Raw genomic sequence first — 18,239 nt, forward strand, 5'->3', positions numbered from 1 at the left:
GAACTAGCTATGGTTAATTGTTAAGACTATTAATGTTTTAATGGCAAGTGACAATTCTTACAATTTTTAAATATTACTATTATCTTCCTACCTCACATAAAAGGTTAAGTAGGTCAATAAAATTTTATATGTATTTATTTTTTAAAATATCTAGTGAAGTTTTAGAGATGGATGATGATGATGGTTGCACAACAGTGTGAATGTACTTAGGACCACAGAACCATATATTTAAATGGTTAACATGATAAATGTTACATTATGTATAGTTTACCACAATAGAAAAACTGGAAAAATATTCTATCATTCATTGTTAACTAGGGTTCAACTTCAACTTTAATTTCCTTTTCTTCAACAGAGATCAAATTATAATTGCTTTCAGGTAGGCAGGGTTGAAAATGTTTTCTCTTAACAGATAAAACCCTAAAAATTATAGAGAGAAATTACTAAAATATTTTTTGTAGAATAAAAGTCAACTGGCTCATGCTATTTAAATTTAAATAATAAATGACTCAGACAAATATGTAAGAAAAAATGGGTTAGCTTAACCATTGAAATAGTCAGAAAAGGAATTATATGAATTATAACTAACTAACATGGAGTCAATCTCATCCAGAACAGCAAAAGGTAGAAATAGGATAGCTGTCCCACTTAGTAGTGACAATCCTTTGTTGTTTTACTGCCAGAGAAAATATTTTCTTAGTTTAATAGTGGTGGGGTGCCCAAGCCTGATTTGGCAGTTGTCAGACTACGTTCCCCAAGGTAAAGCATTGGTTTTCACAGAGGTTACAATCTTCCCTTAGGGATAAGGGAAGCCACTGGAAGCAATCCGACCTACACAAGCAGGGCAACCCCATGGCACTTACCATAACTCACCTAGCCCACTACTGAAATCAGTAAGCATTTGAAGAAGGCTAAGAGCTTATAACTAAAGGTTATGTTAACTTCTTAAAAAGGGAGGTTGGTGGAAAAGAGAGAGGGAACTTTCTTCTTTTCTCTGTTTGGAAACATTTAAATAACACTTAGAAATATTTATATCAGGAAGGTTTGATGGAACCACTTGTGAAAAATCAGTCATTTTATTTTGGCAAGGAGCTGACAGCTTTCTGAAATCCTACCATGATAATTGGTTTGTTTACATTTATGCTCTCTTAGTAATTTATATATTCTGAGAATTTGAAGTGAATTTTCAAACTTATTTGAATAGAGTTGAGTAAAATGCTGTCCTATAATTAGTGATTTTTCTCTTGTTTCGTTAGATTAGCTGGTGGTTAAACTATTTAATTAGTTTCCTTCAAAGTATTAGCTATTGAATTTATTTATCAACACTAGCATATGTATATTCTAATTGTTACTATACATTTATATTTATTAATTATGTTCTTTCATTTTTGATAGGATTAGTTCGCTCTTTTCCCAAATCCTTGAGTCTGACAAACTCTGTTTATTAAGTTACATTAGTACTTGAGAAAGGAAACTTTGATTTGTACCTCCAATTTTTATTTTATTTTATTAATCAATGTATTGGAGAATAAATATGTTTTGAATATTTAAAATATGCTATTAAATGAATGATATCAAACTATGAGATTGAAACCTAACTACATAAATAATATGTGGATTATTTTGTTCATCCCCAGAACATTCCGTGTATCTCCCTACAGTATAATCATCTCTTTGTCCCACGCCCCTGATATCCAATAATTTGTTTTGTGATTATAATTTAATTTTCCTAAAATTTTATATAATTGAAATAATAAAATTAGTATTCTTTTTTATCTGACACCTCTCAGTTGGCCTAATGATTTTGAGTTTTATCCATCCTGTTGCATGTGTCAGCTTTTTTCCATTATATTTATATCTGTTCACTGTTGACAGATACTAGGGTTGTATACAATTTGGGCTTTTACAAATAAGGCTGCTATGATGTACTTGCACGTATCTTTTTATGGATATACCAGGGGCCCAGTGCATGAATTTGTGCACCTTGAGAGGAACTGTGGGCCGCGAGGCTGCAGTGGGCACAAAGGTGGGTCTTGGCCCATCCTCCATGCCCCCGCCCAGCCCCTCCGCTGCGGCCCTCGGTCCCCTGTCTGCCAGCAGCCATGCTCCCTCTGCCGCCGCTCCCATGCACTGAAGCTGCTGGCCCTGCTTGCACCTGCTGATGGCGTGGAGCAATTGGGGCTGGCACCAGCAGCGGGTGCAAGCAGGGCCAGCACTGTCAGTGGGTGCTGCCTCGATTGCCCCCCAGAAGCAGGGGGAGATGGAGAAGCCTTCAGGGGTGATAGGGGCTGGCAGCACTGCTTGCACCCACCGACAGCATCAAGTGATCAGGGCTGGCATGAGGTGCCAGCAGCAGGTGCGAGCGCTGGGTGGGACCGCAGCACACAGCATGCAGGAGCAAAGAATTTTCAGTAACCACCAGAGGCTTGCCCCGATGACAGCGAATGGCACCCCGCCTTGATCTGGCACCCCCCGCTCACCTGCTCCACCATCCCACCGTGGCCAATGCCAGCCATGTTCTGCGTGCACCCCCTGATGGTCAGCGCACGTCATAGTGACTGGTTGTTCGGTTGTTCTGCCGTTCGGTCTATTTGCATATTAGCCTTTTTTATATAGGATGTTTTTAGGTGAATACAATGATATGAATACCATGATGAATATCATAAGGTGAAATGGCTGGGTATTATGGTAGCTGTGTTTAATCTTTTTAGAGACTGTTAACAGGTTTTCAAAGAGGCTTCCTGACTATGGATGCCACCTTCTCATTGTGATCCCATGACCTTTCTTCCATGAGTGTGCCTGGAAAGAGGGATAGCTCTCCTCTCTTTCTCCTCTTCTAAGGGCACTAATTGTAAGCTAAAGGCCCATTCTCAGAACCCCACCTACACCTAATTACTTCCCAAAGGCTACATCTCCAAATGCCATCATGTTGAGGGGTAGCTTTTCTTTAAAAAAAAAAAAAATGTTTCTATTGATTTCAGAGAGGAAGGGAGAAGGAGAGAGAGAGAAACATCAATGATGAGAGAGAATCATTGATCGGCTGCCTCCTGCATAAAGCTCACAACCCAGGCATGTGCCCTGACCTGGAATTGAACTGTGACCTCCTGATTCATAGCTCAATGCTCAACCACTGAACCACACTGGCCAGGCAAGGGAGGAAGTTTTTCAATATATGAATTTGGAAAAGATTAATAATCAGTCCAAAACAGTCTGCCATCATTTTTAATAGGACATGCTCCCTTTCCTAAAGTTTACAGTTATATCACTTTTATCTATGAATAAAGTTAAATTAGTAATCCTCGGTCTCACTTATTTTACCTTTTTGACCTGCTTAAAGGTTTTGAGACATATTTTTTCCATGACACACTTTGCCTTTGCTCCACTCATAATAAAAATCAAATATCTGTTTGCAAGAAATAAAAAATAGATATAACCTCCCACTAAATAGTAATGATAACATTTCATTTATTTTGTTTTACATATACAGAATAAATAGTGATCTCTTTAGAAACTTAAAATTCAAATAAATAAACTCCACATCAGTTTTCCCCCCAAAGGTAATCTGATAACATTTTTTAAAATTTAAAATAAAATAACTATCATTTCATATGTCTGTGTCATAGTTTTTTATTACAGAAGATAAAATTAAAACTGAGGGATATTCATTTCTAGCCTACATCACATAGCTAGTAGCACAAATTCTCACTCACATTCAATTCAATTTGTCAAAATAGAGCAAAGACTCATCTCTAAAACACAAGTGTTTACATTGAGGACTATGCTTAGAACTTATGATTATTTAAAAATGATTTATTTGACATAGATAACTGTTAAAGTTATTCTCACCATTTCTCTGATTCTTTTCTTTCACACACAGATTCTTACTCCTGTTATGTTCTTGATATTTAATGAGCATCTTCCAAAAAACTGTTCCATATTTTGGTGGGTTTTTTTTTGTTTTTTTGTTTTTTAAGAATTTAAGTTTAGTTGACAATATGTTGGTTGCATATTCATTCTATCACACAGGATTTCATTTTTCCTAAGGCTGAGGATAACAATTTGAAATAGCCTCTTTTCCTCCTGTTTATTTCAAGAGAACAATATTCATCCTCATAGCAAACATTTTTATTGCAGCAGTCATCCCCTGAACAATAGTAATAAAGATGCCAATTAACAGTTCTTATGTTGTGTGTAAGAGTTAAAATCTTAACTATATTGATAAAATGCAAATTATGTCATGCTTTCTTATGTACATTTTCCCACAAGAATAGAAACTCAAAAATGACTTGGAAGTTATTTTTAAAAATTCACTGTATTGCCCGGCCTGTATGTCTCAGTGGTTGAGCATCAACCTAGGAACCAGAAGGTTAGATTCCAGGTCAGGTCACATGTCCGGGTTGCAGGCTTGATCTCCTGTGTAGGGTGTGCATGAGGTAGCCGATCAATGCTTCTCTCTCATCATTGATGTTTCTACTTCTCTCTCCCCTTCCTTCTTCTCTGAAGTCAATAAAAATATATTTTTAAAAAATTCACTGTGTTATCAAAATAATTTTATCACAATTTATTCCTAGATATGTCAAATAATTTATAAGGAGAATTTTAAATGGGATTAAGAAGGCTTAACCAGCTCAACTACTAAATTTTAAAAAATAATGCATTTTCCTTTTCATAGTCAATCAACATAAAACATCCAATCCATTTACTTTTTCAAACGAAGAATAAAAGATTTAATCTCCTTGTAAACTAACACTGTTCACTTTTGCCTTACATCTGAAACTGATAATGTTAAATGACTACACAGTTCCATTTTAAATTTCATTGCCAAAAGTCATCAATAATGTGGTGCCTAAATGCATTTAGTGCAATTGCTTTCCTTGTCTGAATTCTGTTACTTTTCACTATTGGTCTTTTCTTTCATGGATTACTGTGTCTGTTGCTATCACAGTTAGAATATTTATTTTAGAGGACATCTTAGAGGCTTAGTGAAAATGAGAATGTAATTCCTTTGTCAGTAGCCAGTACTATTCCTGGGGTTTCAGAATCAAATTGGCTACTGCTTCATCATTCAGCAGACGTGTGATCTTTCACAGACCCAAGGCAGAGAGGTTGTGCAGAAACAAATCATATGGTTGGTTTTTTTTCTCCAAAACTTGAAGATTCAATGAAATTGTATTATTTATAGATTTATTTTATTTAGTTCTAGTTTATTTAAAACTCTATCTCTCTACCTGTATCTGTCATCTGTCTATATACCTATCTATCTCTCATATATCTATATTCTCTTACTACCTGTTTCCCAATACATTTTTATTTCAAAATCTATTTTATGTATTGTATTTAAATATATATTTCTTTCCCCTCTAGTCAAATTGAAAAAGTACACCTCAGAAATAAATTATAAGCTGACCAGTGTGGCTCAGTGGTTGAGAGTTGATCTATGAGCCAGGAGGTCACAGTTCAATTCCCAGTCAGGGTACATACCTGGGTTGTGGCCTCGATCCCCAGTGTGGAGTGTGCAGGAGGCAGCCGATCAATGATTCTCTCTCATCATTGATGTTTCTATCTCTCTCTCCCTCTCCCTTTCTCTCTGAAAGCAATATAAATATTTTTTTTTAAATTATAAACTCTGGCAAAGGCTGACAAGAATCTAATTTTCATGATTTAGTTGACTTATCTCTATTTATTCTTTGATAACAGAGGAAATAATAATTCATTGATCCTGTGACATCTTTACTCTGCCTTACCCCCTTTGTATCCCCACTTCTCTTCATTAGAGCTTAACTTCCCTAGTCAACAAATATAATCTCCCCTTTTCTCTTCATTTTTGGCTCTTATTTTGCTGCAGTGGGTATTCTTATTGAAATCTCAGCCCTGACTAAAACCAGCTTTATCTACTAAGAGCCTGCCCTTCAGACTTATCTCTCTTATCACTCATCTCAAGAGGGCCTTTATACTGCTCAACAATGGTGCTGTATTGTCCTCATCCACTCTCTTAGACCAATATCTCATACATTATCCTCCGTCCCCAAAGAATACTCACTTTCAGCTTTGACCCTGCTCCTTATTTCATGGAAAAAATTGAAAAAAAAACACACAAAAACACACAGATTATATCTTTCAAAGTTTTATTCACCATATGAAACTCATTTACTAGGATTTCTGTCTTGGAGTCTATACATTCTACTGTTTCTCTAATTATTTTAAATGAAATCAATCATGCTTTCATAAAAAGAAAAAAAAAACAGTCCCTTGAAATACTGTGAAAGAAAAAAAAAAAAAAAAACACCTTATGATCGTTGTGTTCCTAACAAGGAGTATTACAGGTCTTTAAGCTAAAATTTATTTGGTAAAGTCGCATCCTACTCGTGATCCTCAGTCTTTGATCATCTTTTGGAGTGTTCTCTACCTCTCCACACTCAGCATTCAGATGTTCTCTACACTGCCCCTGCCTGCAGCTTCCCCTCAGCCCTGGGAGAAGCTCTCTTCTACAGGGTAATTAAATTTGCATAGTCAGACCTCTAAGGATCATCTAAATGCCTAAAATGTGCCCTTCCTTGGGAAAGAGAAACTTGAACCAATGGGGAAAGCAAGCTTTAGCATCCATCTGCCACATAAAACAAATCACATGCGTAAGATACCTATGCCGCTAAGATATCATTCTATTTGTGCTAATGCTCTTTCTTTTAGGTGTGCAGAGAGAGCTATTGTCAATAGTTTGGTTCTATGTTTCCTTTTATAATTACAAACGAACATCAAAACAATTTGATCTATGTTTAAATATTGAACATCTTGTCATGTTTGCAATGTACATCCAACTTCTTCATTTACTTCTTAAGCATTAACTTCATTTGTTTTCTCAATGAGTGGAAAGTCTAGAGTCGAAGATTTATGCAATCAACATCTCTTAACATCATTTTAAAATTCTTGCCTCTGAAATTTTTCATATTTATGTTCATTGTTTTTTCCTGAATTACATACTTTTTATTCATGAAAAGTACAACCATTATGGTACATCAAGTTTTTAAGTGTATTCATAGAATACATAATGCTCTGGCTCACTTGCATAAACCTTACCTCTCTCAATAGCAAGTACCTATAATTTTTGAATAATCTTCAATTGATAGAGAAATATGTATTGACAAATAGTTGAGAAAATAAAATGCAATAACCAAAGTTACCAGGCTTCATCACTTTCTTGACTAACATGCTTTTAATTTTCTGGCATGGAATTAATTTTTCCACACATTGGATACATGTATATGAGGATCCAAATTACTCCATAAAATGGGCCTTGCATTTGAGCAATGAGAACATGATGTACCTCATGTTGATACAGTTAGTCATTTTGCTTTTCATGTGGCACCTGGATCTTCATCTGTTTTATTCCGTTTTTATTTTAGGAAGAAAACTATAACCATGAGTACATTTTCAGTACTAGTTGCCACGGTGTTGTAGAATTTTGAAGCTGGAAGGAATCTCAGAGATTAGCTCTGAGATTTTGGCAGGCATAAAGTGAAGTAACTCCACAAAAGCAAAATATGAAAGATACAAAGATTTGTGTTTTTCCCAAAAATATATCCCTAAAATATATGCTCCTCACAAGAACACTTATAGGTCCCGAAGCCTCCCTTTTGTTCAAGCAACCAGTTCTAATAGATTCATGTCCATTGCCATCACTGCTGCTCCTAGGCCCTCCCACAACTCTTCTGAAAACAACCCACTGAAACTTCCCATTGGGCCCCTTCCTGGGGAAGCATACATTTAGAGCTATCGTCATTTTGGCACAGAGGTGCTCTCCTAAGCAGCCAACGTAACTGCAGCAGCCGTAATTAAATTAAAACTCAAAAAGTGGTAGCACAGATATTTAGTTTAGGTGGATATTTACAGAGAAGTAATTTCGAATAACACATTTTTAAATGCTTTGCTCCTCAGAAATGATATCAATCAAACCATTTCAGCCACACCAGCACAGTGCTAAACAGACATTAGTATTTAACAGTAAGTTCTAAGGAGAGCTAATGGGATAGATCAGATAAGCAGGTTATAAGGGGACTGGAAAAAGTAGAGTCCTTTTTCTTACCTCTTATCTAATTCTGCACTAGGCCACTGGGGGCAGTTTCTTAGCATCAAACTAATTGATTTTATAGCTAACTTTTATTTTCCCAAAGCATATATAATTTTCTATAATTTAAAATTCAATCTATAGAAGACATTTTTATTTTATTTTTTAGTGCTGGAAATATATTCCAGTATTTAAGGGTATTAATGAAGGACCAAAATAAATAGTTGAAATTTTATGAAAAACAAGAAAGGTTAAATATGATAAAGGGAATGCTTGCTTGAACCTTGTACATGTGTCCAGCATCTATTTACTGCATGATCTGGAGTTGTGGGAACTTTAAAAAACTACTCCTAAAAATTGGGAATTGTGCCCTGGTTGCTACCCACATAAATGGTATCATTATTCAATAATCACAGACCCTCAGGCAGTTTTCAATCTCCTATAATCAATTAAAAGGAGACATCCAGAAAACTATGTTAATCAGAGGATTTTTCCCCATTTTGCCCTCAGTTTATACATTCAGATAGACTCAATCATCTCATTTCACAGTGACACACACTCTTGCCTGGAAAGCTAAAATACTTCAGCCTTGATACAGATTGATTGTACAGTCTTTGATTATTCCTTGACAAATATGAGTGAAATCTTTGGAAAGGGTTGGAAATAGTGAGAGGAGACCCTTGCATTCATTCAGACACGGTCTGTTACTAGCTTGACCAGAAAAGTCATGGTAGAGACAGTGAGAAATGGACACATTCTGGATACACTTTGAAAGTGAAACCATCAGAATTTTCTCATGGATAAGCTCAAAGTGAGAGAAAGACCAGAAAAGTCATGGTAGAGACAGTGAGAAATGGACACATTCTGGATACACTTTGAAAGTGAAACCATCAGAATTTTCTCATGGATAAGCTCAAAGTGAGAGAAAGACAAAGAGAAAAGGGCAGTTCCAATACTGACCAGAACAACTAGTTGATGGATAAGGCATTAAAAGTGTTAGCAGGGTAGCTCTCTCCAATGCCCTCTCCTCAACCAGAGAGGGAATCAAAAGTAGGATGGACAAGTGCATTTGTCAATTTCATAGAATAAAATGTATTTAATACCATGCGATTAGATAGGATCACCACAGGAGAAAATATATAAAGAAAAATGTCCCCAAATTGAGCCTGAGGCTCTCCTGTATTATGAGGCACTAGATATGAGGAAGAACCATCAGAGGAGACTGAGTGGCATGAGGGAGGAAATATAATAAAATCCTGAACACTGGAGAAATTAGTTTAAGGAAGAGAGAATAAGAAACTGGGACAAAGGGCTGCTGATCTGTCAAGTAAGATGAATATTGAATTTATGAACTGGGACTGGGAAGTTTTAATAATGGGGCAGACACTGGAGACTGATCAAAGAGCAAATAAGAGAGAATAGGATGGGAAATTTGGAAAGAATGTATGCAGAAACACAGTTGAGGATTTTTTTCCATGTCAGAGAGAAGATAGATTGCTAGAAAGGGAAGTGGAAATTTAAAAAAATAATAAAGTTTTCATTTTTCTATTTTCTTTTTTTAAAGAGGAGAAATAATATCATGTCAATGTACTCTTAGGAATGAGAGATGAGTCAATGGAGAAGAAATGTTGATGATGTAAGGCACATGAGAATGAAATTGATTGAAAAAGGGAATGGGATCGGGGGAGGGGAATTTGGCCTCAGAGAGGAAAAAAGAGTTGTTAATCCACCATAGCAGGAAGGAAAAAAACAACAAACAGTGTATATGTTGGTAGACATGCCCCAATGGTAGGAATGCTCAGAGGCTCTTTTCTAGATGCTTCTCTCATTTTGGTCATATAGGAAACTAGATCACTAGCTGAGACTGAACAGGTCTTATTGGTGATATGAAGAGCGAGGAAAAAAAACATGACATTTAGAAGAAAGGGAAATGGAATTGCTAGGCAGCATTAGGGTTCCATGTGAAAGTCATGGTCATATAATGGTCAAAATATGATTTAATATTACTAGTAAGGCATGGCCGGTGTGGCTCATTGATTGAACGTCAACCTATGAACCAGAAGGTCATGGTTTGATTCCTGGTCAGGGCCTATGCCTGGGTTGTGGGCTCAATCCCAGGTGTGGGGCATGCAGGAGGCAGCCAATCAATGATTCTCACTCATCATTGATGTTTCTATCTCTCTCTTCCTCTCCCTTATTCTCTGAAATCAATAAAAATATCCTATATAATAAAAGGGTAATATGCAAATCAACTGAACAGCAGGACGACCGGCCGCTATGATGTGCACTGACCACCAGGAGGCAGATGCTCAACACAGGAGCTGCCCCTGGTGGTCAGTGCACTCCCACAGGGAGAGCGCTGCTCAGCCAGAAGCTGGGCTGATGGCTAGCGAGTGCAGCAGCGGTGGTGGAAGCCTCTCCTGCCTCTGCGGCAGCGCTAAGGATGTGGGGAGTGGCAGCGGTGAGCAGGCCTAAGCCATCAGTTGGACATCCCTCAAGGGCTCCCAGACTGTGAAAGGGTGCAGGCCGGGCTGAGGGACTCCCCCCTCCAATGCATGAATGTTGTGCACCAGGCCTCTAGTATTATAAACAAACAAACAAACAAACAAATAAACAAACTAGTAAGAATGATGTTTTCCTTCCCCTCAGCTACAGGAATGCAGGCTTGGATTAGATAAATAATTGAATTTAAATATGGTTTTTCTTTTAAAAAACTGTCAAAAAGTGAGAGAAGGGCAAGAGAGTTAGAGTGTATTTAGAACCTGATTATAAAATTTAAGCTAAATGAAGCAAGTGACAGCATGAAGGGGTTATTGGACAACCATGGGTAAAATGCATTGAAGGTGTTCATGAGGTTTAATGATTTTTTTAGAGTCAGAGCAAGAGGGAGCAAATGCGAAAGATGACAGGATGAACATCAGACTGAGAGTGTGATGCTTGAAGCAGATTTGGTATCAGTTCAGGGAGGTCAAGACTACCATAGGAAAAAAAATAGTGGAGGCCGCATAGAAAAGGGCATGGAGGAGAAAAATGTGAGGAATCAAGATACCCAGGTGTGGGAAGCTGATGTCTATGAATAATAAAACCAAACAGAACTGAGACAGGAATCATCTGGAGAGAATGATAATAAACCAGGGCTAAAATCTGCAAGAACTCAGGGGTTTGACCAGCAGCCAGCAGATGTCCTACAACATGAAGGAGTACTAAGCACCATAGACTGAGGACCTGCGACCCAGATATGGAGGTTTTTTAGTAGGAGTGAGGCAGACCATTAACGAAAAGATACGCACCTTTATTGTAAATATAAATGTGTGATCATGGGTGTGAAAACGTACATGAGGATATTTTAAAATTATATAAAGCCAATGGTATTTAGTAGGATGTAAGATACCTGCTTTTCCTATCTCTCCATTTCAAATCTCTTAACTGCTTTCATCTCTTAGATCTCATTCCACCTGCAGTGTGAAATTGTTTGGAACTAGTATAAGCTCAACCATTTCATACCTGATAGCTTGACCTTGGTCTCAGGCTACTTTCAGAACTGCCTGTGTTGTTTCTCTGTTAGCCTTCTACCCCCTATGCAGAAGTTAAAGGCACATTTGATAGGTCTCGATATGTATGTCTTTTGTGCAGTTTCATGGTGGGAAAGTCCATTGCTCTTAATAGTTTTACTTCCCAGGGTAGTTCTACTTTTTCTCCTTCAAAATACATTGAGTCCTAATCTTCCGAGCATAAAGAGCAAAAGATAATATACCAGCTATAAATATATTCAGACAAACCAGGCTGCTTATTTTCAGACCAAACATGCTGTTCTATTTCTCCTACCGCCTATTAGGGGAAAAAATATATAATCTGATGTAGGTCACTCCTCATTCACAACTAAATTAGAAGGATAAAAACATTTTTCAAAGTAAACCTTAGGGGGTTAGTTTTAAAATCCATATTAAAATATTCCAGTGAATATAGGATCTTTTAAATATTTGAGCTTGCTTATTAAAAATAAACCAGGTGATATAATTAATCTCAGCTTAGACCCACTGAGAAATATACTTACTTTGATTAAGATACGACAATAGTTATAGTTTGAGTTACTAGAATGGGAGAAGATAAAATTTATTACATTCTCATGAATAGACTTAACTATTTTACACAATTCAGTGTTCCATTTTCAGGGAACGCTGTGACAGAACTATCACTTTAGAGACACTGTTAGCTTCACCTGACCCAGCTTTAGAGCAAACAACTTTGCATGTGCCCTGCGCAGCCTCCTCCATGGTGACCGATTTCACACCAGCATACAACAACAACCCCTCGCCTCAGGCTGGCACTACACTAGTGTTGCCCTGTTGCTGCTAAGGCATGTGACACCAAGAAGCACTGTGGGCACCCACGCAAATCCAACCTAAATGTGTGGGAAGTTAACAGCCCTGGAGAGAATCTCAGACAAATGGGAGACAGGAGCTGATAGCCCTGCCCTGAGATACAGTCCTTTATATGGCCCTCAGAAGACAAGCCATGAAAATGTGTCACTTCACTCTCCCTCTGTAAGAAGCATACTTGACATGGACCCAGTGGCTATGCTCTTGACATGGACCCAGTGGCTATGCTCTTGACATGGACCCAGTGGCTATGCTCTGAATCCACCATCACCGTAGTCGGCAAACTGCAGCTCACGAGCCACATGCGGCTCTTTGGCCCCTTGAGTGTGGCTCTTCCACAAAATACCACGGCCTGGGCGTGTCTATTTTGAAGAAGTGGCATCAGAAGGAGTTTAAGTTTAAAAAATTTGGCTCTCAAAAGAAATTTCAGTCCTTGTACTGTTGATATTTGGCTCTGTTGACTAATAATGAGTTTGCTGACTGCTGCACCATCACATTCACGCCTAGGTCACACCTTCCATAGGATACTTTCAGCCAAAGGCAGGCAACTGTCAGGATACCAAGGCTGATCTATTTCTGCTAGTTGCAGGACTCAGCTGTTAAGTGACATTGGCTCAAGGACAAGTCATTAGAGGCCTGGAGCTCCAGAAATGTAGGAATGCTTAGCCAAGATAGATCAGTTTCACTGACGTCAGGATTCTGGTTGGGAGAAACCTTGTACTCCGAAACACAGTATGAGAATATCTGGAGAAATGCCCTTGAGGAAGTTGATTCTTCAGACATCACCAAATGTCAGAAGCTGAAGAGTTGGCCCATCCTTCCCTATTAAGAGATGGCACTTCCGGTATGTTGAAAGATGCTGCAGAGACCCTTTCCTTCGAGGCAAGAATAAACCCTTCAGAAACTGTTCTCTCCTCCCTTTTTGTCCACCAAGCCATCTCTTAGGGTTTGGTCATAATAGATGCACCTATTGACATGCTGGGCCTGATAAGTGTGAAAACTGTAGCGGTGTTCTCTCTTTTCCTCATCAGCACGGAAAAGGAACGGGTCCGATTCTGAGTGGAGGAGCTGGGGATTAAGAAATAAAAGAAAGAAAGAGACAAGATAGAAAGATAGAAACAAAGCTGGGAGCCAGGTGGGACACCATCCTCTCTGATGGAGAGGCAGGGACCCCGGAGCCCACGCAGCACATTTATTTTATACCCCCAAATACCAGGAAGTAACACCAAAACTTAGGATCAAAGGAGCTTATTTGCATTCTTGAGTAGGCCCTAGTATTCCTGGTGCTTGCCTGGATTTACATATCAAAGCCCGCTCCCTGGACAAAGGTAAAAAGTCGGTACTGATAACACCCCCCCCCCCACCTCCTGCCTTCTTGGGGAGGGCGTAACCAAGACAGGGCTCTGCCATTCACCTCGGGCTCAGCTGACAACAATTTAAAGAAATGCCCATGTGCCTTCCCAGGCAGCCCTCTACAGAAAACAGGCCATACACTGAAGGAATTACAAGAATTTGTTTGTAAGTACTGGTAAGAACCACAGGCATAGCTTTTAAATTTTAATTTTTGCACTAAAATATGACTGCTTTAGGTTCATTACATGTTATGCAATTTTACCATGAGATGAACTACCAATAAAAATTTTAGTTAACACTTTAGGAACAGCTTTTTGTCCAGTACCATTAATTTTTCTAGAATATTCGCTTATTTCACTTAGCCAATTTAAATTAGTCTGAGAACTTGACTACTATTTTACTTTCAAATTTAATATCTAACAACAATCTTATTTTACCCTGTAAATATTAGTGGAAAGGATTATTTGCCTTCTTGTGTAGGCCCTGAGCATTCCTGGTGCTAAAAGCTATCAAGACTACATTATAAAATTTCCAAAAGCCTCCTAATATTTAAATCAAAAAAGAGGGGATAGTAGAAGAATATCATGTAAGGAAAAATATCCTGTAAGTAAATTACAACTAGAAAATTTTTACTTTAGAAATTTAACTTCCATTTGTAATGCTAACAGCAAGACACCCATGAAAAAAACATGGTGTCAAAACAAGCCAAAGGAAATTGTTTGGGCAAAAAATGAAAAAGGATCCCAAGTCAAATTTATATAAAAGATTCCTTTATTAACTTTTGGTCGAGAATATGTTTATATTTTCAGAAAACACCTCCAAGACCATGTGGATTCCTGCAACAGAGAGGAATTGACCAGACTGCACCAGCCATGAAGACAGAAGAGAAACAGTCCAGAGATGGAAGACGCTGACAATGCCTTGCCATACTAGCAGTCAGCAGCTGTGCATTGCGGCAGGTTGCCCAAGACCAAACCAGAGAGGGTCGGACCTGCATTACCACCATTTGTCATTTGTCCACCATCCAGAACTGAAATATCATTTGACATTGACATTGACAAAAGAACTGTTGGCCCAGAAAGAAACTCACTACAGACTGATTCATTTGCCTCTCAGCATAAACATCATTGCTTGTCTCATTTTCGGTTCTTATAAGTGTATTTCTAGTATCACATGATCTCACTCATCTAGGGGAAAAAATGAACAACATAAACTAATGAACAAAAACAGACCCGGAGACAGGGAAGCATCGATGAGACTGTCAAACCTCAGAGGGAAGGTAGGGGAGGGTGAGGGTAAGGGGGAGAGATCAACCAAAGGACTTGTATGCATGCATACAAGCCTAACCAGTGGTCACGGACAATAAGGGGGTGGGGGCACATGTGGGGAGGGGTTTGGGATGGGAATTGGGGGATGAGGACAAATATGTGATACCTTAATCAATAAAGAAATTTAAAAAAAAGAACCACAGGAATAGCTCTGAAATTTGATTTTGAGGACCAAGGAAAATTATATACACCTGGTAATACCTGTTCAAGGTCTGGAGACACATTTATCTTAGAATGGATGCTAATCTTCTGTATTTATCTCTCATTTGAGAGTTTACAGTATTCTTCACATTGGTTAGTTAATTAAGTATTTCCATCAGATGATTTCTGTAATTACTTGTTCCTAGAGAAGAATAACTTTTATCAAGTAAAATAAAGAATTTAGTGACGTTGGCCTTCAATTCTGAAATAGTTAGGCTAGCAAAAAGAAAAGTAAAGCATTGACAAATACAATACATGGCCAAGCTACTGCTCAACATTAGGAAACACTACAGGTGTAGCCATGGCATATCGTTCTAAAAAGTATAATGTTTCTTTGCTTCCAAAAATGAAATAGGGAAGGAAATATATATGCTTATATTCATATAATTTAATAATTTATTACCAAGTGAGCATCTGGTAGAATAGATCAATAGCAGAACTGAAGTCCAAAATCAGACATAAGTTGCTTAATATATATTTCAACACATGATGGCCTACCTTCAAATATATGTATTTCCAGGAATTGGTATATACTTCTCCTCCATGGACCTTATGTTTATATATAAGTATATAAGTCTTAGTTGACTTTCCTTTTGGAAGAAGAAATATCTGAGCAACATTGATGGGTAGCAGGATTGCATTGTGATTTACTTTGGCCAATTACATGTAGTCATAGTGAGTACCAATTCCTAATAGAAGTTCCATCAGTTTTAGATCCTTTGGGTATCTCCTTTTTTTCTGCCAGAAAACTGTGTTCCAGATAGTGCCAATCTTCAGTCTGCATCCTAGAGTAAAGCTGACATGGAGCCAACTGACTCACCACTAACAGATAATTCATAGGAAAATGAAGCATCAGCCCTGGCTGGTGTGGCTCAGTTTGTTGAGCATAGTCCTGTGCACCAAGTGGTCACTGGTTCCATAACCAGTCAGAGCACATGTTCAGTTGCAGGCTCATCCCCAGTAGGGGGCATGCAGGGAACACCACATTGATGTTTCTCTCTCATCAATGCTTCTTTCTCCCTCTCCCTTCTTCCTCTCTCTGAAAAGATCAATAAAAATGTATTTAAAAAGAAAGAAAAATTAAGCACCATTATTTAAGCCAATGTTGTTGTTTTTTTATTATTACTGTCTCTACTGTACTATCACTTGGCATAAACTTATATGATATGAAATTTGAAAATGTTAGAATAGTTTTATTATAACTTTAGGAATAATTTAAGTAGACAAGAAGAAGGACTGAATGGGATAATGCATTTCTATACTATCATGGAATTTACACTCAAACTTCTCTTTGATTTAACTGTGCAACTTATAAATTGTCTTAAGACGGGTGCATTTGCACCATTATAAATCCTGCATGCTTTTCAAAGAATGAAACTCAAATGATCACCATTTCAGAGCGTAAGATGCCCTTGCCATATGGTAAGTGCAAATGTTTCCAAAGTGGCACATGTTCTGTCAGGAGTCTCACGGATGCTTTGATTCGATTGCTCTGTTTTCTGAACGTGTCTGCCAAAGGAAAGCTCAATAAAGAGTGAGGAGCGGCTGCCAGGCTGCAACAGAGGAAGGCAAGGAATGTGCCTGCTGACAAGTTACCTGTCATCCTCAGATCTACCACGCCGTTTATGATGGATGCCTCTGTGTGCGTGATGTCTTACCGTAACTTCTGTGCACCAGAAAGAACCTCACGTCCTTGGAAAGCCAAGAGAAAATTGGACTCCAGATGAAGAACAGGGAACACTCAGGGTTTCTGCTGCAGTGTCTCTTCTTAGGAGATATTCGAACACAACACAGGAAAGAGCAATGCATGTTCTTTCTTCACAGTTTCTCTCCAGGCTTCCAAGTTCCTCAGATGGATTACAGGATTTTAATATGATGTATTCTAGGAAGATATATGATTTTATGTTTTTCTAAGTGTAATGAAAATGGGAAGTTGAATTTTGAAAAAAAAAATCCTTTCTCAAGTTATACGTGGTCAGTATTAGTTCGCTTTCTCAGATTATAAAGATATTTTTTAAAATCTACAGAAAGTAGTATACTATGACATGCCATAAGTAAAATGATTGTCAGTTTCATGTCACTTTATTCATATTTATTATTTCAGTTATTTTCCATATCAAAAATGAAAGAGAAAGTAGGCACCCTTGAGATTTTAAGCGCACTGCACACACTCTCTCTTAATTTTATTAATAAATTTGCTGCAAGTAGTTAATTTTGAACTTAAAGTATGGCTTCCTATTTTTACACAGCAGAAGCTGGAGAACAGATTAAAGGCTTTTTTATGAAAAATCAAGCTAATTTCTTATTTTAATATACTAGAGGCCCAGTGCATGAAATTCATGCACTGGTAGGGTTCCTAGCAGCTGCTGGCTGCCAGCTGGGTACTCCCTCCCTGACCCGGCTGCCTGCGGCGGCCACAGCACAGGCCTCCCTCCCTTCCCCTGGCCGGCCCAACCCCCCTGGTTGAACTCCCGGACAACTCCCATTTGAGGGGACAGTTTGCATACTATGCTTTTATTATATAAGATAAATATAATAAGAAATTCAAATTCTATCATAATATCAACTAAGACTTTGTTCAATGCCACACAAGCTGGTTGGCTCAGGAACATCACAGGAGTAGCTTTATAATCTTTGCAACTTCTCAGAATTAAACTAAAAAGAACATTTTTAAGCTATATGTCTGATATTCATTTAAGAGTATAGCTTACATATATAAAAAATAATTCCACAAATATTCTGATACTTTTGTAAGGTAACTATAAAATAACAAGAGATACTCCCTCTGACTCTAATTCAATTATATTATAAAAAACTCATTGTGTACTTCAAAAATAAATTAACTCAAGATGTTACTCAAAGCCCCATCTGCTATATTGCTTTAAATGCATTTCATGGAACCTGGATGACTTTAAG

Source organism: Plecotus auritus (assembly GCF_963455305.1).
Source record: "Plecotus auritus genome assembly, chromosome: 7".
NCBI classification, from domain to species: Eukaryota; Metazoa; Chordata; class Mammalia; order Chiroptera; family Vespertilionidae; genus Plecotus; species Plecotus auritus.